General features: G+C 46.1%; 1 protein-coding gene across 1 annotated transcript in view; it reads left to right on the top strand.

The window, feature by feature from the left end:
- The window catches only part of ATP6AP1 (ATPase H+ transporting accessory protein 1), a 386,669-nt gene that overhangs the window by 28,415 nt on the left and 331,621 nt on the right, over positions 1-26,633 (top strand). The window lies entirely within an intron of this gene.

The following is a 26,633-nucleotide window of genomic DNA, read 5'->3' on the forward strand; positions in this document are numbered from 1 at the left end:
GAGATAAAGAGATAGTCCTCCTAAATATATATGGGCCAAACATAGATGACCCGGAATTCTACTACACAATCTTCGGGAAACTGGCACACTACCCCACCCCACAGCACATCTGATATGCGGGGGGGGACTTTAATACCATTCTTGATGTGAACATCGACTGTACCTCGACACAAGCGAGAACATTATCCAAAGCAGCACAGACAATTATCACTCACGTGGCAGATTTGAGAATGAAGGATGCATGGAGGACATTACACCCCTCTGCGAGAGGCTACACGACATGCACTCCAGGATAGATATTTGGTTGCTGGATAACACAGTATTATCGTGGGTCACTGACGCTGAGATACTCCCCAGGACATACTCGGATCATTCCCCCATACTGATGGCATTGTGAATACCCGGCGATGCGGTGGGCAGGCCCCCATGGAGATTCAAACCGCCTGCGCTACGGTATCTGGTCTATAGAAATGCAATGGACCAGCACGTACAAGAACATTTTGAACTCATTGAGAACTCTGTGTCCTCTCTCGCGATATTGTGGCAAGCATTTATGGTGTATATAAGGGGGGGCATCCATATCAAAGGAAAGTGGCATCCTCAAAGACATTAGGAATAGATTGCAACGACTAGAAGCGCAAATAGCATCAATACAAGCCCAATATGTGCTCACTCCGACACCACAACTCACGTTGGATATAAAAAACAAGCTAGACGAATATACGGACACAGCGGACCAAGCGATCCGCTACTTTGACAGACCGGCGACTGCACGCCGCTACGGTGAAAGCGAACGCCCGGGGAGATTGTTAGCCAGAGCAGTGAGAGGAGAAAGGGGGATCAACAGATATCCCATGTATACAAACAGCAGACGGATCGGTCACCACAGATCAGGGTAAGATACGTGACACATTTCACGCATTCTATGAAGAACTTTACTCGCCTCAATTCGACGGTACGGATGCGGAGATTGAACAATACATCTCCCAGATCCCAACGACATTACTGGCGGAAGATACCAGAGAGTTGTTGGAGACTCCGATATCTGAGGCGGAAGTTGTGGAGGCAATTGAGGCACTCCCCAATGGGAAGGCCCCTGGCACCGAGGGCTTTAGTGCAGAGTTCTACAAGGAGTTAAAACATCTTCTGGTGCCCAGACTACTGGCGATGTGGACCGAAGCCCTGGACAGGGAAGAGCTCCCCCGAGACTACAAGGGAAGCAGTAACAATGTTACTGCTTAAATCGGGGAAACCCCCGGACGACTGTGGGTCTTATAGACCTCTATCATTAATTAATACGGATGCAAAGGTCTTGGCAAAGATACTCGCCACTAGGTTAACACCTTTGATGCCATATATGGTCCAAGAGGATCAGGCAGGGTTCATTCCTGGCAGGTCCACGGCCACGAACGTCAGAAAATGCCATGAGATCCTGACTAGAACACCAGCAAGCCATAGCCGTGTCACTAGACATGCGCAAAGCATTTGATACGGTATCCTGGCCCTTCCTGTTTGGGGTCTTACGAAATTATGGGTTTGGTCCAAACTTCATGAAATGGGTACAATTACTATACACAGGGCCCCAGGCCAGAGTTTGAGTTAACGGCACCCTAACAGAAAAGCTCAAACTGTGATGGGGCACTAGACAGGGTTGCCCAATGTCACCATTACTGTTTGCCCTAATAATATAACCATTGGCGGACATATTGAGGGCTCGCTACAGCGCATACGGGCTAAGGATAGGGAACAAACTACACATAAATCTATACGCAGACGAAATCTTGCTGTACCTAAAAGGAAAAAAAAAGACAAAACCAGACAGAACATTGGGGAGGGTCCTGTCAATAGTTTGGTAGACTCTCGGGCCTACGACTTAACCCCAACAAATCAGAAGTGTTCCCCATGTCTGAAAACACAAGTAAACCCCATGACTTGCATGGCCTACAATGGTGCCCAACACATATTCTGTATCTGGGAGCATGTATAGCCAGGACGGCTCAGTTGTCTCGGGCATTAAACTATAACCTGCTGGCAGACTCTCTATGTATGAAGTTAAAACGTTAGAGTGCTCTCCCAATTTCCATGATGGGTAGGATCGCCTTAGTGAAAATATTTCTCCCAAAGCTGTTTTATTTATTTAGTACGGTACCAGTCTGGCCGGAGCGGGCCTTATTCTCCAATATGTCTAGTGCATGTGTTGGTGGTCACCCTAGGGTGAGCTGGAGGGTACTTACTGATGACTACCCAAAGGGCGGTTTGCTGGCACCAGACCTCGAACTATACTATTTGACTGCACAGACACAGCATGCGGCCCAGTGGGCCACAACATTTCTTAACCCAGCGGGCCCTGTACCGAGCCAGCCCGAAAAAGAGGCCGTGTTGGCGCTCCATCAACTTACGAGGCCCAGCATTATAACTCCCTGAAACCAGCAAAAGTGGTGACTACGGCGTGGGCCAAAATAGTTGAGATATATGGCACGGATAAGATATACCACCCGAGTATGCCGCTCTGGGGTAACCCCCAGACTCCCTTCAGTATAGAGGTGGAAGTAGCCCGCCATTGGTCCTCCAGGGGCATATCACAATGGGGTCAACTATTCACGGATGGGCACTTTACCCAGTGGGATGATATCAAGGATGTAGTGGGGAATACGTATGGGACCAGACAACAATATTCCTGTATACGGGCAGCCATACAAAGCATATGTCCGACCTTTCCTAATGAATCGCCACTTAACATGGGAATGGGATATATGTTCAGGGGGGGAAATCTCAAAAGATAACGGCATCAGCACTGTATACGATCATACTCCAGACACGCCCGATAGAGCAACGCACAACTAAGGCCAAGTGGGAACAAGACTTGGGTGAGCAGATTGAAGACGATAAATGGTCCCGACACTGTGCACTCACCAAACAGATTTCCTGTAATTCTAGATGAAGGCTAATCCACTACAAGATAATACAAAGAACACACTACACTCCTATGAAGCTCAAACGCATATATCCGGCCATGACTGGGAACTGCCCGAGATGCCATGCTGAAAATGCAAACATTTACCATATGTTATGGGCGTGTGTTAAACTGAGGGGCTATTGGGAGGAGGTGTGTCTAGCATTGGATGGGATGGCAGATCAACCAGTGGAATGGACCCCACGGATGTGCCTGTTGGGGGTAGTCGAGAAAATGAACCCGATATGGCGGAAACTACTGAACTTAAGTCTGCTCCTAGCCAAGAGGGCAATCCTGCTCAAATGGAAGAGTGCAAATCCCCCAATCAAGGCGGATTGGGACGGGGACATGGTATGGGCAAACGACATGGAGGAACTGTACATAGACTCGGTACTGCCTGTTTCGCGGCCAAAGAATATTTGGGAAAGATACAAACTGTATCTATTTGAAAAGACCGAGCAAGAGCACTCTGACTCTGAACAGTAATTGAAATTGTACAATGTATGAACATATTAATATTACAGCTAAGTGAATGTATTAACTGTGTGCAACAAAAATAAAGAATTAAAAAAAAAACACCATAACCAAAAGAGAAAAGCAAACCAGAGAAAACACACCGTTAATGGTCTGACCTTTAATAATAGCGCTTATATTTATTACCTGTATCCACTTGCACAATATTGCTAAAATCATCATGAAAACATAAAAACCTGAAATGCAAATGTATAGCAAGCTGATTAATGTGTACATCTTAAACTTGCCAACTATTTACATTGGAAAACTTTAATGCATAGTACCAAAGGCTCGTAAAAACTTGCGATGGCCCTAATGTACATCAAGCAGGCTGTAGTTTGACAAGACAAAAGAAAAAATCTGTCGCTACAAAGTTGGCATCATTCATTATTCTAATCGCCTTCACATCCTGGCCATGTGAGATGGCCAGTGGCTTACCTTTATATCGTAATCCTGCTTGCATAGAATACTGGAACTTGCAAGAAGATGTCCAAACAGGGTTTATATGTATTATGGCGGCTTGTGCCAAAAACATAACGTGGTGCTATCCCACAATGTTATCGCACTATGCAATGACGTCACAGGCCCGTTAGCCCAAAAAAGTAAATGACCGTCAGAGGACGTATAAACAAGACATTTGTCGTCTTAACCCTTAACTGCCAAGGGTTTTCCCCTTCACTGCCAAGCCCCTTCCTTTTTTTTTTTTTTGTTTTTTTTTTGTGTGATTTCGGTATGTCGCTATTCAAGCCTTTGTAACGTTCTTCCGACATGTAGGCGGTCATAACGCCACCAAGGAATCCTAGTTTGCTCTATGGGGGTGAGGGAATATGACAATGTGTGCAAATGTGCTTTTTCAGAAAATGTCAATAAAATGATGTACAAAGGTCAGTAAGAGCTAGGAACAAATGGTTTGCTGTTTTGAATTTGCCATTTTCCAGGCTTTCAAGAACCCATTGAGTGGGAACCAAAAAAACATTTATTTTTTAAGGTTGCCATCAGTTCTGTGAGAGGTAGGTGATTTCTCCCCCTTTTTTTTTTTTGGTCCCCAACTGGGCATGCGTGGATGGAATGGACGAGGAGGGTAGGAACGCTGAATGGGAAGACAAGAAGGCATACATTTCTGAAAAGTAGACAAAATTCCAAGTTTAGAAAGGGGTCATTTGAGCAGGTCAGGCAACAACTATTTAGGTGAAATTCCCATAGTTTGGGGATACATTGGACAAATTACAGAAGAAAAGGTGCTGGACATGGTTGGACCGGTAAGGTAATGGCGTCTGTGAATATTGATAAGAGCAATGCACTGCTACATTCCCCTTACTCTTCTAGTTGGGAAACCACACTTTTTTTTGTAAAATTTCACAAAACAAGCAATAACGCAAGCCAAAAACGGAGAGATGGTGCACAGGCTTTCAAATGGATTGTGTCTTCCAACGTATTCCACGTCTTTGAGATGTAATGTCCATTGCTGCGCACTTCGGAAACATTTTCAGCAGAAGGTGTCCTGCGTCGATGACGTTGGGTCGATGTCCCTCGAGCGATGTCACCGGATGTTATAAATAGGACGCACGGCGCCCGTAGCCTCAGTTCCATTTTTTCCACAAAGGTGTTAGTTCATGAAACTCAACGCGCCTCATGTGTTCATGGTTGAGATGTCTTTTTCTTCGACCCCCTCCGATTCTGCGGTAAGGCTTCAAGACCTGCGGGGCTGCAAGTCGAAAATGTCGATCACCGACCTGTATCTCATTTGTTTGTGGTGCTTGGGCTAGTCGCCCGACACCGCCAACCAGAGCTCCAGATAAGATTTTGAGGTAGGAGTATTCTGCTCCCTGTTTTTAAACTTTGAAAGTAAATATGATTTTAAGAGAGTAAAAATGACTTTTCTCCTTTGCAAGAGTAAAATGTATGGGACATCCGGCCAAAGCATGCACAAACTGTATGGAAATCATTACCATACGGCAGCTTTCTGCATTGTGACAGAATACACCTTTCATTATTTCTCTAAGGTCTGGCCATTTGATCGCTCCTGTATATATTTAAATGTTGCAATCACAAAAACCTAGCGAATTACATAGTAAAGCAAACATGAATTGTATTGTGTTTTGAGGTCTGATGGCAGAATTGTCATTTGATGTTTAATGAGTCCTCATTTTCTGGAGCTATTACTACCTAATGGTATGCCAATGTTATGATGCAACAGTGCAGAGAGGCAATGACTCCATGCTAAATTGTACATTTAATCTAATGGTCAAATGGTTATTTATATAGTGCTTTTGGCCAAGCGCTGTACATAGAACATATTTATCACTGTTATCACCAAACATCACGATTCTCACCAAACCAAAGTCTGTACTCCTTTATTGACCTCTAAAGGATGAAAGGCTGAGTTGGACTTGCTGGGCTTCGAGCCTGCAACCTACAGATCACGCACAAATTGCAGCAATGAGTGCTCAACCCGCTGAGCTATCTTATTGGCTAACATCTTTCAGAGGTTGGTTAACGGAGTATCGACTGAGGTATAATAATCACAATAACTAGATGTTGGATGAACCATTTATGAAGCACTACATGAAGTTAAATACCTATCTGGATTATCACAGGGACAGGTTTTGCTGAGTTTCTATTTCAATTACCAATGTAACTTTCTTTTGTTTGTTTTTCAACAGCGCTTGCACTTCCCTTAGAGTTAGGTTTTGGATGTTTTAATTGTAGTCTTGAAGATTTGAGAGGCTAGAATACCTGTGATTGGTGTAATGACAATCACCCTTGAGCAAAGACTCTGCTGCCACTGACCATTTATAGTAACGTACCCCATTGACTGCAAGGTTGAATGGATGTAATCTAGACTGTGCATAGTCATCATTTTACACACTTAAAATTGGAGTGTAAATTAAATTATCAGCGTAAAAATGATCTGCCTACGCATGATTATGCACACAGCACCAGAACTCTGAAAAATACAATTGTGCAATACTGGTTTGCTTTCACTGGAAAAAAGCATAATTTGTTACAAAATATTTATTCTCAATTGCAACTTAGTTTTCCATCTTATTAATTATACAATCCTAAAATTCTAGGAAATTATGCATAGTGCTACTAAAGCTGAATGGAAATAAACCATTCCTTTTATCACAGTGTGCCGTTTCTTTTTTGAAAGGCTTCAAAGAAATACATTCTGTTTCAGAGGTGGCTTGCAATTACATCCATGTAGATAAAAATCAAAATAAGCCTCCTAGTTTCTATCAAGTAACCTGACCTTTGCACTGCCCTCTGCTCTAAACGTGTGTAAATGTACACTGGAAAATAATAAAGCTGTCGTATTTGCAAGATTTTCATGCGTAAAAAGGCCTGGTACCCACCTTATCTAGAGGCCTGCCGATGTTCGAACTGCCAGTCGCTGACTGCCAAGGCCTTGTGGAAGGGGACGCTCCAGGCAGGTAGGGGCTCTAAGCCCAGTAAGTCCCCAAAATCAAGTCCAAAGGGGTGTCCACCGACGACTCGAGGGTCGACTCTCCGTGTCGGGTGTAGCCCCGGGGTTCTCGTTCCCAGAGTGGTTCCCGCCATGCTTCTTTTTCACGGAAGCGCCGTCACCGTTCGCCTTCCCCATCGTCCTCGGAGGAGGGAGCCACGAGAAAAGTGGCATGCCCGACAAAGTCCTCAACTCTGGAGGAATGGACTACCTTAAAGGAACAAATGTTAGTGATATTCCAATCGCAGGGCACAGGTCCGGTCGTGCCTTCTAACGAAGCCGGCCAGGACCGGTCCCGTACCGTGGCTCGCACACCTTCGGGCTCGGGTCCGCAACGGGACTCGCATAGGGAACCTTTGAGGTCCCACTCGGACAAGGCTTCGGAGAGTTGAAAAAGACGTGCTTCTAGGTCTCGGTCCTCTGCCCATCAGCAAGACCGCTGCAACCTACTAAGGGCTCGATGTCGACTCGGTCGGCGCCATGTCCGTCCGACTCGGACGTTGACGCTTTGCCGTCGTATCAGCCCACGGCACCGTTGACACCTGCGTCAACGCCGAAAACTTTGGCGCTCACGACACTGAGGTTGTCGATGCTCTCGATGTCGAATCCTTCGATGCCCTCCATGCCTTCGGGTATTTTTGCCCGCAATCTGCCATTGGAGTACCCCAATGTGGTGGATCCTCCTAGGAAGGCTACGGCGAAGTCTGTGAGGCCAGTTTTGGACTCTAGGCCCTCTTCTGTCGCCAGGCCCGGGTTTCACCTCCCTTTGGCTGACACATATGAAGAGGAAGAAAGATCTGAATTTGAGGACCCTGGTGAACTTGATGAAGCTCCAATGTTTTCTGGAGACAGTCGGTTGGGATTTGAGGCAGACCCTCCATGATGCCAGTGGGCTGGACACTTCTCCGGAAGTGGAATTTGGTAGGCCTGAGCCTGGGGCTCATGCAGAGTCTTCATACAGGAGGCTCAGGGCTAGGGTCTCAGAGTATCTGGGCTGGTCCAGTCCTCCTGAAGACTTTGTGCAGGATGATCTAACGGACATCTTAGATCAAGGCCCGTCCTCTGACCCAGTTTTCCCATTTCATCTCGCCTTACAGAAAAGGGTGGCAGCTGCTTGGCAATCCCCGGAATCTCTTCCGGCTGCTAATAAATCTTTGACAAAGAAATACCACCCTTCAGTTTGCGACCCCAGCTATTCAACTACTCAACCCACTCCTGAGAGTTTGGTGGTTCAGTTGGCTACAGCCACCTCGAGGCAGGCAGCATACCCTACCATCCCTCTGGATAGGGACGACAAGTGCTTCGACGGTTGGGCCCGTAAGGTATTTTCTGCTGAGAGCATGGCCTTGAAATCGGCCAACTCAACTTGTGCCTTGGCGAGGTTTTCACACACTCTGTGGAACTGTTTCTTTAGCGGCCGAGCATATTCCCGGGCAGGAAGAAAGGGATGGGTTCCTTGCTCTCTTGCAAGATGGCAAGGATTCCATGTGTGAATCCCTTCAGTCGGGTTTGGATACGGCCGACCGTGTTAGCTGATCCATGGCTGCGAGCACTGTTATACGCAGATTTGCATGTTTGCGGAAGTCGGGTTTTGCTCCGGATGTGCAGGCCTGTGTTCTCAACATGCCCTTTGATGGCGCACATTTGTTTGGCAGCAAGGCTGACGAGAGCCTTGAGAGGTTGCAGACCTTGAAAGCTGCGGCTAAATCTTTAAGCGCAGCTGCGCATCAACCTTCGCCTTTTCGTCCTAGGGGACAGTAATGGAGGGGAGGTTCTTTTCGGTACTACTCCTCCTTTGGTAGAACGAGAGGGGCCGCCAGTCAAAGGGGACCGTGAAAAAGTACCTGTGGTGGTCGGGGAAATCGTGGTGCAAAAGCCGCTCAGGCAGTTGTCTTCAGGCACTGCCACTGCCGGTCATGAGACCTTGTCCCATGGTTCGCCGTTGGGGGCAGACTGTCTAAGCATCTTGTAGAATGGCGAGCCATTACTGATATGCGGGTTCTGGATACCATAGCCCAGGGCTACCGTCTTCCCTTCCTTCGGCGGCCTCACGACAATCCACCGGGGAAGCTCTCTTTGAAGCTTCCTGATCCGCTCCTAGCGCAGGAAATCCTAACGCTGCTGGAGAAAGGCGCTATAGAACTGGTGCCTGTAGCGGAGAGGAACAAGGGATGGTATTCCCCTTATTTTTTGATCCCGCAGAAAGACTGGGGATGAGACCCATCATGGACTTGCATTGGTTGAACAAACTTCAGGAAGGACAAGTTCAAGATGGTTACTCTTTCTGAAGTCCTCCAGGCCCTTCAACTTCAGGATTGGTTGGTGTCTCTGGACCTACAGTATGCTTACTTTCATGTGCCGATTCATCCCAAGCACAGAGTACCTGAGGTTTGCGGCCGGTGACTCACACTTTCAATTTCAGGTCCTGCCATTCGGATTGACCCCCGCCCGAGGGTCTTCACCAAGGTGTAATGGTGGTGGTGGCAGTGTATCTCAGGCGAGAGGGCGGGGGGGGGCGGGGATTCACGTATCCCCCTACTTGGACGACTGGCTGATCTGGGTGCGCTCTCCTGAGCAAGTGTTGGATCACCTCAGTCTCACCTGTCTCACCCTCCACAGGCTGGGCTTCTCCCTGAATTTCAAGAAGTCGCATCAGGCACCTTCCGAACAACTCCAGTACATCGGGCTGTGTTAGAAATGTCCTTGGGGAAGTGCTCGCCTCCCAAGCGGAGGGCTCATCACATTGTGCAGATGGTGGACAAGTTTCAACATGGCCAGAGCCTCCCGGCTTTCGAATACTTAAGGTTGCTCGGCCTCATGGCAGCCTGCATTTTTCTGGTGACGGAGGCCAGGCTGCGGTGAGATCCATGCAATGGGTCCTCAAGTGGCAGTGGTCTCAGTTCTCCGGCAGTATGTCGGATCATGTTCAGATTCCACTCTTGGTCTCCCAGGATCTTTTGTGGTGGGCCAGCGAAGGGAAACTGATGAGAGGGGAACCGTTTTGGCAACCGTGGCCGGAGGTGACTGTAGTGACGGACGCTTCCCTCACAGGATGGGGCGCTTATGCCAACGACTTGACCGCCATCGGTCGTTGGTCTCCGTCAGAGTCCAGACTCCACATATATCTGTTAGAGCTGAGGGTCATCAGGCTAGCGCTGAAGGCTTTTCTGCCCTCTGTACGGGGGAAGAATGTCCTAATCATGAAGGACAACACAGTGGTCATGCATTACCTCAACAAAAAAGGGGGGGGGGGGTAGGGTCACTTCCGTTGTGCAGAGGCAATGCAGCTCTGGTTCTGAGCCATCCAGCAGGAAATGTCGATCTCTGCAGTTCATGGCCGCAGACGAAAATGTGGCAGCGGATGCTCTGAGCAGGCAGAGCACAATCTCTCACGAGTGGGAGTTGGCTCAGGAAGTCCTTCAGGAGATCTTCACCCTTTGGGGAACACCGCAAGTGGATCTCTTCACCACCAGTGTCAACCGGAAGTGCGAGAGATTGTGCTGAAGGGAATTTCCTCCAAGAGGAGCCTTAGGAGCCGCGTTCGTGGTGGATTGGTCATTCCCACTGCTGTACGCGTTATCTCCTGTCCCCGTCATTCTTCACTTGTTGCAGAGGTTCAGTTCTTCCCACATGATCCGCATTGCTCTGGATTGGGCCAGGAGAGCGTGGTACCTGGACCTTCTAGAAATGTCAATCTGCCCTCCACGCCGTCTTCCCTGCCGAGAGGATCTGCTCTTGCGCTGGGGGGGAGGGGTGGGTTTAGGAGGGGGTCAGGTTTCTCCATCCAGAGGTCAAGACTCTCAACCTTCACGCTTGGCATCTGAAAGGTTGAGATATATGGATTGGAACCTCCCGGATGACGTGATGGAGGTGTTGCTTTCGGCGAGGCGGCCTGCAACCAAATCCCTGTACCGTTGGCGTAAGTTCTGAGACTGGTGCAGGGGTCACAATGTTGATCCTTTTCAGTGCTCCATTCCTATGGTTTTGTCTTTCTTACTTTCTTTGGCCCACAGGGGCCTTTAATTGGGTACCATTAAGGGTTACCTGGCGGTGCTGTCTATCTTTAAGCGCTCGTCTGAAGAATGTTCTTACTTTAAGATTCCTTTTGATTTCTCAGTTTCTTAAACGACTGACTAATGTATTCTCGCCGTCCCCTTTCCAGGTGCCGGTTTGGGACTTGAATTTGATTTTGAAATTTCTCATGGGTGCTCCGTTTGAACCTTTGCACTCCTGTCCTTTGAGATTACTACCATTCAAGACTGTGTTCTTGGTTGCGCTTACTTCCGCTTGCAGAGTGAGCAAACTGCAGGCAATTTCCTCTAAGCCACCCTTCAGGGTGTTTCACAAGGACAGGGTTGTACTGCGGGTACGTCCCTCCTTTCTACCTAAGGTAGTATCTGAATATCATTTGAGTCAAAAAGTGGTTCTTCCATCTCTCTACCCTCCTCATCCTAGTAAGGAAGAGGAGCGTCTCCATCGGTTGGATCCTAGGAGAGCTCTGAGCTTTTATGTTTCTAGTATGTCCAGGGTCAGAGTGGACGATCAACACTTTGTAGGATATGGTGGACACTGTTTGGGGCAGGCTGTTTAGAAACGGACCTTGTCCAGATGGATTGTCCTTACCATTACGGAGTGTTAGCGATTGGCGGGTAAGGACCCTTCTGAAGGGTTGCAAGCTCATTCCACTAGGGGCGTGGCTACTTCCACCGCCCTCCAGTGGGGTGTTCCTATTAGGAATATCTGTGATGCTGCTACCTGGGCGTAAAAGGAGAAGGTCAAACCACTGGTACATCAAATGCCCTAGGGAAGACTGGATTTGGCTTTGTGGACCACCCACAGATTTGGGCTTGGGGTGCCGCAGGCACCAAGGAAAACAGTGAACCCCATGCATTTCTGAAAAGAAGACACCCATAGGAATGCACAGAGGTCTGACTTGCGTGAATCACCCTAGAATCTTACCCACAAGCCCTGGCAAAGTCAAAATTGTAGCAGAAAAACACTCTATTTTCAGACATTTGCCACCAGGAAACCACTGAAACACGCTGCCAACAACACATGTACTACCTTCCCGCATTCCCACAGGGATCCCGGCAATAACGGTGCCTCACGTGTGGATGCACCTACCTGGACGCAAAGGGAAAAGGCTAAACCACTGGTACCCTAAAGGGTTACGAGAGAGCAAATTTTGTAGTGTTTTGCTCTTGTGGACAGCCTACAGATTTGGGCCTGTGGTTTTGCAGCCACCAAGGAAAACTGGGAATCCCATGTATTTCTGAAAAGACACCCATGGGAATCCAGAGGTCTGACTACCGTGAATCGCCCTAAAATTAGTCAAAGGGCCTAGCAAAGTCAAACATTGAGGGGGGAGAAAAACACATTTTTCAAACATTTCCACCACAAAACCATTGAAGCACGCCATTAACGACGCATATCCTACCTTCCCATATTCCCACAGGTGTCTTTCAGAAAACAGTACATGCGTGGATGCACCTACCTGGCACCTCCCTGTCCCCATCCCTGCACGGAGTGAAAAGCTGTAACGCAGTGCAGCTAGAGCTCCACGATGGTCAGGGGTGATGTCCCGCCATGGGCACCAGTCTCCCATGTGGGTCGACCATCCCCAAGCCCAGCCTGGAGCCCTGGATGAGGCTGTATGGGTTACTTTCCTTTATTCAATTAATTTGCCACTCTTGACAGTGGAATCTAGGTGTTGGTTGTGGGAGATGGTGGACTTGAATCCATGCATCAGCACAAACTTTATTCGGACAAGATAACATTGTACATTAATGTACAAAACCAATAGCAAGCATTACACATGGGTATTGGAGGAATTTTCAGCAAAACAAAGGTAACCAAAATACGAAATACAATAAATACATAAACAAGCCACTTCTGCCATTGGTCCAAGCTTCGGGAGTCCAAAGCCACGGGTGATTTGACCGGTTTTGGGAATGGGTCTGACTAGACAGCGGTTCCACACGCTTGTGGGATGGCTCCAGATGTTTTTAAGTAGGACGGGCCAGGCACCTCGGGCCACAGCACCTCCCACGACTTCAAGAGAACCCCTCCACGACATGACATATGGGCAGTAGCGAAGACCGCCCCTACCAGGGGGTGGCAGGTGTTCCTTGTCGCAACAAGGACAACTTGGCTCCATGAAGGCCCCTCTTCATTCAGGACAGCAGCAGCTTCAGGAGGACTGGTCTTGAGCTACAATTCGCCGGCCAGCAGAATCCCAAGTTGGAACTAGGGACGGTGACTGGTGACTTGGACAAAGCCGGTCAGCCTTCATGATGGCTGCAGGACCCTTCCGAAGACTGGAGATGCTGGATCTTCAAGCAGGGATCTGGACTGGTTTGTTGCACCAGCCCAAAGGTCAAAGCACCAAGGCTTCACAATCTGGGTAATGGCTGGATGACTCCTTCATTTATCCTAAATTTGAGCCGTGGGCTGCCACAGCTCACCAATGGCGCAGGGATCAGTCCTTCAAATTGGGGGTGGGGGGCTGGACTGCCTCTTGCCCCATATCTGCTCAGCAACAGATATCCACTGGTAGGAATGCGGGTTGGGACAAGAGTCCAAACCCTGACACCTCGCCTGGATGCACCCACTGCCATGTTGCCCCGGAAATACATGTTTCCGGATCTGAAAAGGCGGGAAGAACACCAAAGGACCGGGTGAGAACATGTCATGTCCATCTTGAGTGTATGGTGTTCAAGCACACACGTGTGAAATGAACAAAGTTGGAAGATATTGGCTGCAACCAGTCCGTCTTGGACACATCTAAAAAGTAACAAAAACCTACCAAAAAGAAAAACAAATACAAGGCACCCCTGCGCTTGTAACCATAGGAATGTCATTCAAAAGAGAAGTTGAGCAAGTTAAGTAAAGCAAAAGGTCAAGATTGTGACTCAAAGCAAACCTCCAAGTTTGAAATGCAAGAAAACCGTGTGAACCATCTGAGGGCCCTGCCTACAAAACTAAGCACCCTGGCCCTAAGACGAACCAGAGTCTTCCTGCAACTGTGGAAGCCATTTTGAATACTGTGACTGGTTCCCAGAGGGATGCATGACACACTGCCTCCCTTATTCATTCTCCCTGTCTGCAGCCATGGCCAAAAAAGCAGCAAAGGGCAGCTCCTTATAGGGGCCCAGAGCTAGAATACCTGTTCAAGCCACGACTTCACTAAGCTCGCCCCTTTTCTCACTTCTCCTTCCACCCATTGACTAGCCATTCATCATGGAGCTTGTTACCTCGCTGGACCAAGGAACATCGCTGTTTGGGGTCTGTTAATTTTTATTTGGTTATCTCTACCCCCATTCTAGCCAATCTCAGATGTTTCGTCTGCCTTTCCGTTGACCCACCTACCCTCCCTCTGTTGGTCTGCATGCTTTCTCCATTGTCTTCACTTGTCTACTTCTGCCCTCCATGTTGATTTTGTTCCATTCTTCCATCTACTTTGTCTTTCATTCTCTCCTAGCCTTCAACCTCAACTTTGTGTAACATCTGACAGGGTTCGAAATTGAGATTCAATGAGCAGGCGCTAAAACCAGCTTTTGGGTGTCTGGCATCACCCAGTAGGCTGGAGCTTCTGCATGGGGACCAGGAGCTACCATAGATGCTTCTTAAACTTTTTTTTCATTTTTTTTTTTTATGAACCATTGTTTAAATCTGAATTAAATGTTATCATTCTTCTTTATTAACATTCTTAAATACTCATAGTTAATGTCACATTTACATGTTTGAAAGGCACCAGTTGGCCCTAGGAGCCAAATATAGCTCCTGTTAGCTGTTGGTTTTGTACTCCGGGACCCCCAACCGATAGTCAAGGGTTTGCCCAGTAGCACTTTAAGATAAGATAGCACCCGTGTGATGGATGGGGGGTGCAGATCAATACTCAACACCAAATCAATAATGACAACTCAACAGTTTGGCAAAAGGAGTCCATTTAATGACGAGTACAAAAAACAGGGAGTCTCGTGAATATCGGCGGATGCGTGATCTTCTCTCACTTCACAACTCCAACGAACTTCATAAAAAACAAACATTTATACTGAAAACTCGTCATCACTGACGTTTAACGCTTAAAAGTTGGCATGCAATTCTATTGGTTCTAGAAAGGTAACTTTGATATAGGTACTATATCTGTATATGGTAACGGAGTAAGGGGATTGGGTAAACGCTGTCGGGGTGGGCATCTAAGCCCTTCCTTCAAATTGGCTACTGTAGACGTCACAAAGTACGACATCCCATTGGTTGTACTACCTAATAGGACCCTAGATTACTTGGTGCACTATGATTGGGTTGGCACCAACCCCTACTCCTACTTCTCCATTTTGCCTAGGAGCACGCAGAATGGTCGTCCTGGTGCAGGGTGCCCCTTAACTCCCCTGGCCTTCCTCCAATTATATCATCACTTTAGTGGCCGTGTGTCAATTATTTCACTGTGGTTGGCCTCGAGACTGCCATCTCCTCTCTGGAAAGTTCTTATTTCTTCGCCTAGCCTGCTGCCATACGTAGGTGTGAAAGTCTCACTTCTCCTCGCTCGGCTGGTCACGTGATGCAGACACTGCATTTGCCTCTTCTTCATGTAATTCGTGTATTTGATTTTCGTTTCACCCACCATCTGCCTTCAGTTTCTTATCTTGACCTCTTGTTACGCTCACCTGGTATCTACAGGGACGCCATCCAGCTGGGTTACTCGCTGGTATGCTTCTCAGCTTTGCCCTGATGTGGTCTGCGGGGAAGGTTCTGCCTGAAAATACAGGAGGACTGTGTTCAAGACTGACAGACTGGGGTAGGTATCCTCCCTCCACCCCCGTATGATTTCAGTCCCTCTGGCGACCTCTCCTCACCCTGTGGTAGAATTAGGCGTGCTCTCCGTCCTTCCTTCTTTGCAGGGGCGCATTGTCTTTCATGGGCGAGTGCGGTCCAGTTAGTTCACTGATGCCGGCACGTTTGATATTGTTCAGGTAGGTCTTATTGCTGTTTAGTTTTGTGGCTATTTTTTCTCCCTTAAGTATGCAGAGCTTCAGCACGGCGAACTGGCTTGGTTGAGCCCCGCTGGTAAATGATGGCGCATTAAGAGCGCTATGATGCGGTAAGTAAGCGCTATGCACAGTGCTGCAAAGTCTTGCCTTTGCTAACCTGTGTTTTCCTTCCTTGTAGGTTGCAGTGTTCTTCAGCGCGAGTAGAATGTCCGGAGTGGTGCCAGCCGAGAGGCGACCAGCCAGGTTAGCCTTTTGAGCAGTTTGTAATTTGTAAGTGTCTCTACTGCTTTCTTTAATGTTGCCTCTATCTTCCTCTTTCAGTTCGTTCTGTCCGGGAGGCGTGCAGATTCGAGGAAGCTGTTCTCAGTAGCTGTGAGTGTTTAAAGATGAAGACTGCAGGTAAGATGCTGCTGCTGCTGCTAATGATGTTCCTTTTGTCTCCCTGCAGGTTCTGCTTCTCCGAGGTTCGAGGGAATAGCTGGACACGGTGAGCGTCACGTTGCAAGCTGCAAAGTAACACAAAGCGTGTTGTCTTGCTCGGATGTGGTTTAAATAGCCCCAACAAAATAGTCCAGGTAAAGTAGTCCCTAGGCTACCACCCCCAAAACACTAAACCGCACAGCTTGGTTCTAGGAACCAAGCTATGTGGATGCCTCCATGTTGGCTGACAATAAAGTAGTTCCGAAGCACATTGTTTTTCATGGTGTATGAGTCTGGCACCATAGGCGCCAGGACTGGCCCCATGAGGGCTTTTGAATAGGATGCCAGGATCTAGAGGCCCGAGTCCTGACTCCACCTGGCCAATGGGTTTGCCAGATGGGGTTTTGTGCGAGGGTCGTGACACCTCTCTGAGAAGGATATTCTGTTCTCTTCTTCAATTAATTGTAGCTACTGTTCGTCTATTTTAACTGATACGGCCTTGGCTTTCTCGGCACGATTTGCCTCTGCTGAGATTTGTTTTTTGCCGCTTATTCTCGATTTTGCTAAATATGAAGCGCTCCTTGTGTGGCCTTTTAGTAACCTTTGGTTAATTCTGCTTCTTGTGCAAAGTGGAAGTATACTTGTGTAGCGCTTCTTTTGCGGTAGATATGTATAGGTGACTCTTGTCGCACTATCTTTCTACTAAGCATAGCAAGCCGCACGATTTTCTTATCTCTCTTGCGGTTCCAAGCATATGCACATGCGTAAACTGGTCGAATATCTTCATCATGCTTTTGGCGTAAGCTTCTTACATTTGACATCGTCCTTTCACTTTAGATTCACGGTGTCCCTTGCCCATGGCGTTTCATCTCTTTAAGTCATTCTCTGGTTGTCATCTCTTCTATATGAGAGTCAGTCCGGGTGCTTGTGTCGTCACCATTCGTCTTCCATTAAGATCTTTTTGGCTTCTTCAGGGACTGTACTTAGACGATCATTTCTTTTCATTTTTTGATGTAGTTTTCCCAGTGGGTACCTTACTGTGCATGGTTTCCTTGGTATCGGTACTTCAATAGGCGTTGTTCTTCTGATGGATACTGGACAGAGCCCCACTGCGGCTCTCTGCTGGTTTATTTACTCATCATACGTCACATATTTCGGCGTGACCGTTCCTGGTACTTCAAAATGGACAGTTGGAGTGCAGGCTGTACTTGGGACCTCCTCTACAGTTTCAAGCTAACCAGACTCTACTATGGTAGAAGCAGGAGCTAAATAGCTACCAGCTCCCCTCAATTTCGAACCCTGCTGATCTGCATCAGTCTTCGGCCATGCCATTTCCCCCCCCCCCCTATACAAATTGGATGCTCCCAGGATCTCCAAACTACTCTATTCCCCTTGCCTACTGCACAACATTTGCTCCCCTTTGCTCACCTCATGACTTTCACTTGGCCTCTGGATGGCCCAATCCCTTTGCAATAAGTCTTCTTACATCATTGACCACTTCCACATTCATCATCACCTTTCCCTTCTTGCTATCACAGAAACTTGGATCTCCCATCTTAACTCTAGTAAACTAGCAGCTCTTCACACCGGCTCTGCTACATTCTACCAGATCTTTTTATTTAATTGTATTGGTTTACATAAACCTTTGCAAAATGTCAACATTTAATACCATTATGACATAAAAATGTCATACCTAGTTTCCAAAATGTCCTAAATCAACAAAGGTCTAATAAACTGAACAGTTTAATATGCATAGATGTTCCTTAGTCTGAAAATGTTATTTCGATTTCATTTCCAGATCAGAATTCAAATGTTAGTATAAAGTTAAAATTCAACTAATTATATAATTTAGAAACCTTAAAACTGTAAATTTCAATGATAGTTTTGCTGCATAATGTCAAGCCATAGGTTATCGAACTAGGATTTCTTACACACTTGGAGAAGTGTTGGATCCTCTGGCTCGTAAGGGTGGAACAGTAAATTAAATGTTGCAAACATTTTCTCCCGGTAGTCCATACAAAACCTACAAAATGAGGTTTCTACCTGCATTTCATTTATTACAGACATTATTTAATTGGTTTACAATACATTTAGTCTAAAACACTTTCAGTGATTTCTCACTCTCCTATCAGGGAAGCATATTAAGTACGATTCCGGCAAACACCATTCTTTCTGATGAGATGTGTCCATAAAGTTTTGTTTTGATTACAATAATTGTTATAGCCCATCTTTGACTTTTTTTTTTCCACATAATTAGGGTTTTTAATCAAAACATCAGATTAGTGCATAGTTTCGCTAATATACATATACAATGTAAATGATATACTGATATAAAGTTGTCTTTTAGAGGACCATCCATACCCTTTTCCTAAAACAATATATAAATTCTGTTCAGGATCAACAGAATTTTCTGAGAAGTGCCAGCAATCTCCACTCCACTAAACTTATAACAGATTGTAGCCCCAGTTCATAACGAATCACTGCAAATGTCACACACTTGGGTAGATGGTAACATACCTTCCTCCAAATCAAATCCTCATAAGTGCCGAACTCAGAAATCGGCCATTCTGGAAAGAATTCCAAGCCGCAGATCAGCTTTGGTATTACATTAGCATTATAACATTTTATTACAGATAAGATCGAAAAAGTTCCATATTTATTATCCACCTTTTAGCATTTGAGTCCCTAATCTATACGATTACTCCCTTAGATAGTTTCTGTAAAAGCTCTTTATAGTTCGAGAGATAATTGGGTATGCCAGGTAAATCGTACTGTTTTGCTTGAAGCTTGGTTTGATTAAGAGACCATTCAAAATGACATTTCTTTGTAGATTTGCTCATTTTGAAAATCACTGTCTTCTCAGGATTAATGCTTAAATTATAATTCATAATATACTGGTTAAAAGCTTTCATTATTCGGACCAATTGGTGTTTGGTCAAATAATATAAAATTGTCGGCATGTGCTCCCAAAAGATTTTTAATTTTCCAATTTTAGGAGGTACAAACGAGGCTTGCGAAAGAGTTTTTCCCACATCAGATACATAAATGTTAATTAGACAGGGAGCCAATTTGCATCCTTGTTTAAGACCGTTTTGAGTTAAATTGGCTTGGTCATTAAGCCCTCATTATTCGTGTATCGGGGAATCCTCATGAAGATGGGTTGATATGCTTAGCAGCCCACCAGGAAGCCCTAATTTAGTTTAGCCCAAAGGGTCTGCTGATCCACCCAGTCAAATGCCCTTGTCAAATCCATGGATGAAACACACGTTGAACAATCTCTCCATGTCAATTGCTGTAAGCTGCGCAATAGTAGCCCACTGCAGTTAGTGCCCTTGGATTTCCTAAATCACAACAGAAACAGATGAAGAATATTTTTGGCTACACACCATTCTTCAATGTGACCCAATAACAATGAAGCAAAGATTGTTTTAATCAGTGTTCATAATGACTATTGGCCGGTGGTTTGAGGGAGATGTTTTGTCTTCTTTCTTATAAATATGGATTACATATGTTTTCCAAGAGGGGGTGCTCATGGTGGTAATCATGTCTGTAAAAAAAATACAAACCATGTTCTACACCATAGTACAACATTCTGTTTAAGTATCAAATGTGTTAATAAATTGGTTCTACCCGCTCTAGATGGACTAGCCCCAATAATCCTCTGTCTTCCACAGTAAACCTCAACGACCACTGCAGAACACTAAATTCCAGGTTTTTGCATTTAAGACCCACACTCAATTTATACAGCTCTTGAAAGTGAATGGACCACAAATGATCAGATATGGGATTAGTTTGTACAATTTGTTGTCTCATTTTAAGATCATTAGAGACCAGAAGCTTTGAGAGCTCCCCTTGTTCAATGCGGCCATCATTACCTTGCCATCCTTTTGGTACATAGAATTTGATCAAATTTTTAAGTTTTTGCTTTACTTTTTAATAGAGTTCCTGGGGCTCTTTTTGCCTGCCTTATCTGTTTACGTATGTAAGTTTTCAAATTTGTGGAAATGTGGTTGTTTTGCATTCCTTGATATGTTTCTTTCATGACCAATTGCTACCATCAGACATGCAATAATGATTAAAGGAGGTATAGGCATATATCGATAACTTAGTTTCAAGAGATCACCATGTTAAATTTAGGTTAGATTACATTTCTAATTAGTTGTTACAAGTGTTATGCACGTAACAACTGGGTGTTTGTCTTTTTCCACCCCAAGTCATTATTGGCATACCATCACCGCTATGCTCATGTGGGAGGATTTCAAATGTTAGTGTGCTCTAACAGTACTTTGGAAACAAATATATAATCAATTGTGAATGATGAATTGATTCCAAACCAGGTTGCCGGTGTCCTCGATTTTTCTTCACTGGTTACACTTAATTTACTCCATCCCCAACTGTCCATATTGGAGTGCCACATCTGTCCTTGGATCACTTTGCGTCTGACACTGCATTTAATGAGGCTTAACTTCGGACCAGACCAATTCCAAACCTTCTGTACAATTACCCGTTAGTTGGTGATCCCCATCACGGGTTTGATCCCCATCAGGGGTTTGAAGTACAGAACACTCTGCATTAAAGTCACCAAAAAACCATTACCTGCCCAGGTATGATCCATCTTGTTCAATTGCTATAAGGAGTCCCCCAGCCAGTCTACCCCTTGGTCCCTGCATCTATCTCATATCTATCGAACACCGGGGGACCAGTCGGCCCAGTTTCTTGCAAACAGATAATAGTATAGGAATGAAGAAAGGCGCACATGGATATCTTCAAACATAATGCAGAGCATCCTCTAACATTACACGAGACTAAAGATAGAGCGGAGTCTATGCTGAATGTTGCCCTATGTCTTTTAGTTGGGAAATGGCCTCTTTAAGTTGGACAATTCTCTAAGGGTAAGTGGTAACCACACCTATTTGGTTCCTCCACCCCCATACCATTACTCCTGCGCCTCCCATTAGCTCCCCTCCACCCCCCTCCCTGCTTCTCTCTTCATTTACAATCAGGGTGGCATTCCCCTCTAGTCCCCACCCTCCCCGTTCCTCTTTCTGCGGAATACTACAGGGACGCATGTCATAACCCAATTTATGAAAAGTCTATACTTCATTCATTAACACTACATACACCATCCTAGAAGGAATAACCAACCGCAGGTGGTCTTGGCATACTGGCTAAGTGTATGAAGTCCCCCAATTTAATGTCCTTGGATGTTCTAAGTCGAAGGGTTGGTATTTCATTTGAGATTGCACTCTATGGCTATTCAAAGAGTCCAAGCCCCCTTTGTCAAATATATAATTTAACATTAAGCTTGGTTCGTTCAGATAGACAGTGTCTCTGTAACATAGCTCTGGCACCTTGTTTTGAGAGGTGGCAGCCGTGCTCTTACCCAGAAAGGGGGTACTTTTAAACCCGGTATATTCAAAAAGAGTAGCGCTACCTCCTGTTCATTTAGAGATGGTTTGGTCTGAATATGGCTACCCTGTGGTGTCACTGGACTTAGAATTGGGGTTCAGTTCAACTAGACAGTGTGGTACCCTTGCTAGACTATTGTCACCTAAATCACCCTGGGTACGAAGTCCCCTATTTATTTTGGGCAGCCCCTTTTCACTCTCAAGCGCTTCTGTCTGAATTTCCTGGCCAATAATAGACTTTATTAAGTCTTTTATTGCTGACTCATTCAAAGCAGGGGGATTGGAGATGTCATTCCTATTGCTATTCTGATTACCCTTACTCGGCCCATAGGTGGAACAATTATCCGATTGTAAGGGGTTGTGCAGGACTCTTCTCCACCTCCCCGTACCCTACTACAGATCTTGCTCTGGTCCAGTACTTGAGCCCCGCCGGACTGCATCGCTTTCATTTTGCTCCTAGGTCATGGAACCGGAATCTGCTCAAATAAAGCCACTTGGAGTGTTTTTTAAATATATTTATTCCTCTCAACAAACCCCTTGACAAGACCTTTTTTGCTTCAGTATATCTGCTCATCTGCCGATGCAGAATGTCCTCTGCCGAACAGCACTCACAGAGCACAGAGATCCAGATCTTTTGGGAGGAGGGGCCGTGGTGTGGGAGCATTTTCTCAAGAAGTGTCTAAACACAGTCCCTGTGAAGAGCCAGGAATGAGACGCAGATACAGAGGACTCCTGGTATTTGCTATAAACGTTTAATAAATAGGGGTTGGAAAAAGCCTTACCTCAACCAAAACAAAGGGCCTGTCGTGCATCAAGATGTACAAAGGGAACAATTCCTGGCAGAGATCCTATCCTAGCCCTTACACTCTAAAAGTAACTCTAAGGTGCAACAGGTAATGTCCCTGGTTTGCACAGTGCGCAAATATTAAAGTTCAACAAAAAGGTGCAAATCCAACAAAAGTACCAAATGAATAATGTTCACCGTTCCAGGGAATTTCTACTTTCCCCAGGCTTTTCTCTACCAAAACAAAAGTTCAAAAGAATACCCAAGTTCTTTGTAACTCCTCCTTGATGTTGCAATTTGTTCCAAGGGAAATGTCTTCCTACCCCAGGTTTCTCTAACCTTCAACGTAATCCAACAATCATTGGGGATCTCTGACTCGCAAAACACCTGGTGAACTATCCTGCCAGGTTCTCATTACACATTCTCTGCAATTCAGAATGCTTAAGGCATGGGCCTTCCTGGGATTCTTTAACTCAAAAAACAACTTGTATACTCTCCTGCCAGGTTCCTTTTCACATTCGCTGCAATTCAATTCACCCACTTGGCTTTGCCTCGTATACGCTATGAATATAGTTTTCTTTATACACACTTGGCTTCACCTGCCATACTCTCCTGCTGGCGTCATTTAACATTAATTTAATTGTAGTTCTTTCTCCCACATTTTCCCGATGTGTATTTTCTAATGTGGCTATGCTCCCAGACCCTTTCTCATGGACTTCTCATCTTGTAATCAAATGTCCCAGGGTCGCTATTATCCTATTCAGGCTTCCCCCAGCTCTTGCACTGCTTCCCTCGGGAAGCGGTACACCCTCCAAAGCACCCCGAGGGTACCGTCCTGAGTGGGCTCAACGGTTCTCTACAGTGGCTTCAGGGTCCCTCGCTTCTCTCGTGTCGGTCTGTGGAACGCTTTGTTTGCTTAGCTTCCACCACGCCTCCAGCTCCCTTGGCAGCTTCCTCTCTTGGCATCGCGGTGGCAAAGCTTTCGATCTCTGAGCTTCTCTGCACACCGTTCCCAGGCCTCCCACGACTTTGCAAGACAGTCTGTTCTTCTGGCTGTTACAAACGGTGTCAGTAGCGTTGATTCTCCTGCACTGCCAGCTGTTGTACTCCAAGTCTCTCTCCTCAACACAGCTGTGTAAGAAGATGACAAACTCGATTCTTTTCTCTGGCATGGCTTTAAACTATAGCTTGCCAATCTAATTCTTTCAGTTGCTAGACGACTGGCGTTGGTTCGCATTAGGAGTAATCATCATTGCTGCTTGCCGCTGCCTCGTCTTTTTTTGTTTTTATTCCGGGATTTGGAGGAAGGATGTCCGTATAATTGTCAGTGTTGAAGGGGATGATGGCAGTATGCCATTATGGCTTAAGGAATGAAGGGACTATCCCTGAAAGTAAAAGGGGATATCTGGTCTCGCCTGAGGTCGCATCATACCCTCAAGTCCCCCCCCCCCTCACTCCCTTTCCCCCAGGTGCTCCTCCCTCAAATAGCCACCCTAAGGGTCAGGATGAGCTAGAGGCTGCCGTCCTCGGGCCACGTGAGTAGCTACCTACTTTCTCTTTTGAATATGCAACTATTCCGTTCTGCTGTCCTACTCCCCACTTTTCTGGCTCTATCCATCCCCTGGACTTCTCAACCCTTCTTCCCTGATCTGACCCTTCTTCTTGAGTCACTTCCTACCGACCTCTCCATTGTCCCAGGCCCTGTGCAGTCACCTGCCTTGATCTTGTATACCTCCTATCTGATCACTTCCTCCATGACAAGCCTACCTACTCTGGTGCGAACTCTATTGACCTTGTCTTCCTCTAATTCATTCTCCAACTTCTTAGTTTAGCCCTCTCCTTCTGATCACTCCATTGTTCACTTTAACATATCTGTCCTTCCACCTTCTACTCCTTATCTCACCTCTTGAGTGACTGAGAGAAATTGAGGCAGGACTCTCTTGCCACTTACCTTGACGATGTGAGGACCTCTCGACTGTATTCGTGGCTCTTCCGTTGACTGTGCTTTCTCTGACTTTAACTATATAGTTATGCCTCCATTGCACCAACACTATGCTGCTCGCACATTGACACCTTCCTGCCCTCTGCCTTGTTTCGCCTCTGAATTTCAGACCCTCAAAAACAAACATGCTCTGTGACCTTTGATGCTGGTGCAGATTAGACTCCTTCCCTACTTCGAGCCTACAAAAATGACCTTGCTGTGCTATCCTCTCCACTGGACTATACCAAATCCTCCTACTTAACAAACCTAATCTCCTTCCTTCACAATCACTCTTGTAAACCATCACCTACACTCCAATTTTTGCTCACACCTCCCAAGCTAATATCCATTGCCTCCTCCCTTCCTGCTAATTACCTTGATCACTACCTTTCCTCTAAAATCTCTAGTTCATGCTGTTGCATCCCTCTTCTCTCTCCCTTCCTAAACCTCATTCTCTCCACCACCTCTTCCCCCTTACCTCTTCTACACTTGACTACTTCTCCCCTATCTCTACTACTGAATTAGCACCCTTTCTGTTCAGTACCAGCCCATCTTATGCTCCGATTGACCATTTTGCTCCCTAAATGGTCAAAAACATGGTTTCAATCACTTAAACGTGATCTCTCAGAGCTCTTCACCTCTCTCTCTCCTGGATGCTTCCCTACCTACTTCAAGTCTGCAAATGGCTTACACCTATTGAAGGATACCTCTGCTAACCCAAACCGCCTGGCAAAATTGTCCAGTTCCGCTCATTCACCATCGCTCAAAATACCTTGAGCGAGCAGTCTTCAACCAGGTCAATGCGTACTTTTGAGGATAATGGCCCTGGAGATCCACTTCAATTTGGCTTCCGTAGTAAAGACTCCACCGAGACTGCACACATGTGTGTCTCCAACTTTCTCTCTAATGCTCACAAACGATCTTCAATACTCAACCTTTTGGACCTTCCTGACGCTTTTGATAGTCATCCACTTCTCTCTCCTCCTCAATCTCCAGGACCATAGGTGTTGCCAACCTGCACTTGCCTGGATGAACTCTTACATGGAAAGTTGATTATTTAGTTTCTTGGAACTCTTTGATCCCACCTTCTCACTCTCGGCGCCCCTCAAGAATCAGTCCTTGGGCCTCTGCACTTCACCCTCTGCACTTCACCCTCTGCACTTCACCCTCTATACTTCTACCCTTGGAAGACTTCTCATACTTTGGCACGTCTTTCTCTGTCTTTCTGTCTTTCTGTCTTTCTGTCTGTCTCTGTCTGTCTCTGTCTGTCTCTGTCTGTCTCTGTCTGTCTGTCTGTCTCTGTCTGTCTCTGTCTGTCTCTGTCTGTCTCTGTCTGTCTCTGTCTGTCTCTGTCTGTCTCTGTCTGTCTCTGTCTGTCTCTGTCTGTCTCTGTCTGTCTCTGTCTGTCTCTGTCTGTCTCTGTCTGTCTCTGTCTGTCTCTGTCTGTCTCTGTCTGTCTCTGTCTGTCTCTGTCTGTCTCTGTCTGTCTCTGTCTGTCTCTGTCTGTCTCTGTCTGTCTCTGTCTGTCTCTGTCTGTCTCTGTCTGTCTCTGTCTGTCTCTGTCTGTCTCTGTCTGTCTCTGTCTGTCTCTGTCTGTCTCTGTCTGTCTCTGTCTGTCTCTGTCTGTCTCTGTCTGTCTCTGTCTGTCTCTGTCTGTCTCTGTCTGTCTCTGTCTGTCTCTGTCTGTCTCTGTCTGTCTTTCTCTGTCTGTCTGTCTTTCTCTGTCTGTCTGTCTTTGTCTGTCTGTCTGTCTTTCTCTGTCTGTCTGTCTTTGTCTGTCTGTCTGTCTTTGTCTGTCTGTCTGTCTTTCTCTGTCTGTCTGTCTCTGTCTGTCTGTCTCTGTCTGTCTGTCTTTCTCTTTCTGTCTGTCTGTCTCTGTCTGTCTCTGTCTGTCTTTCTCTGTCTTTCTGTCTTTCTCTTTCTCTGTCTGTCTCTGTCTGTCTTTCTCTGTCTTTCTGTCTTTCTCTTTCTCTGTCTGTCTCTGTCTTTCTTTCTCTGTCTTTCTGTCTTTCTTTCTCTGTCTTTCTTTCTCTGTCTTTCTGTCTCTGTCTTTCTCTTTCTCTGTCTGTCTCTGTCTTTCTCTTTCTCTGTCTTTCTGTCTCTGTCTTTCTTTCTCTG

The sequence above is a fragment of the Ambystoma mexicanum genome, chromosome 2p (assembly GCF_040938575.1).
Source record: "Ambystoma mexicanum isolate Mex_15411 chromosome 2p, UKY_AmexF1_1, whole genome shotgun sequence".
NCBI classification, from domain to species: Eukaryota; Metazoa; Chordata; class Amphibia; order Caudata; family Ambystomatidae; genus Ambystoma; species Ambystoma mexicanum.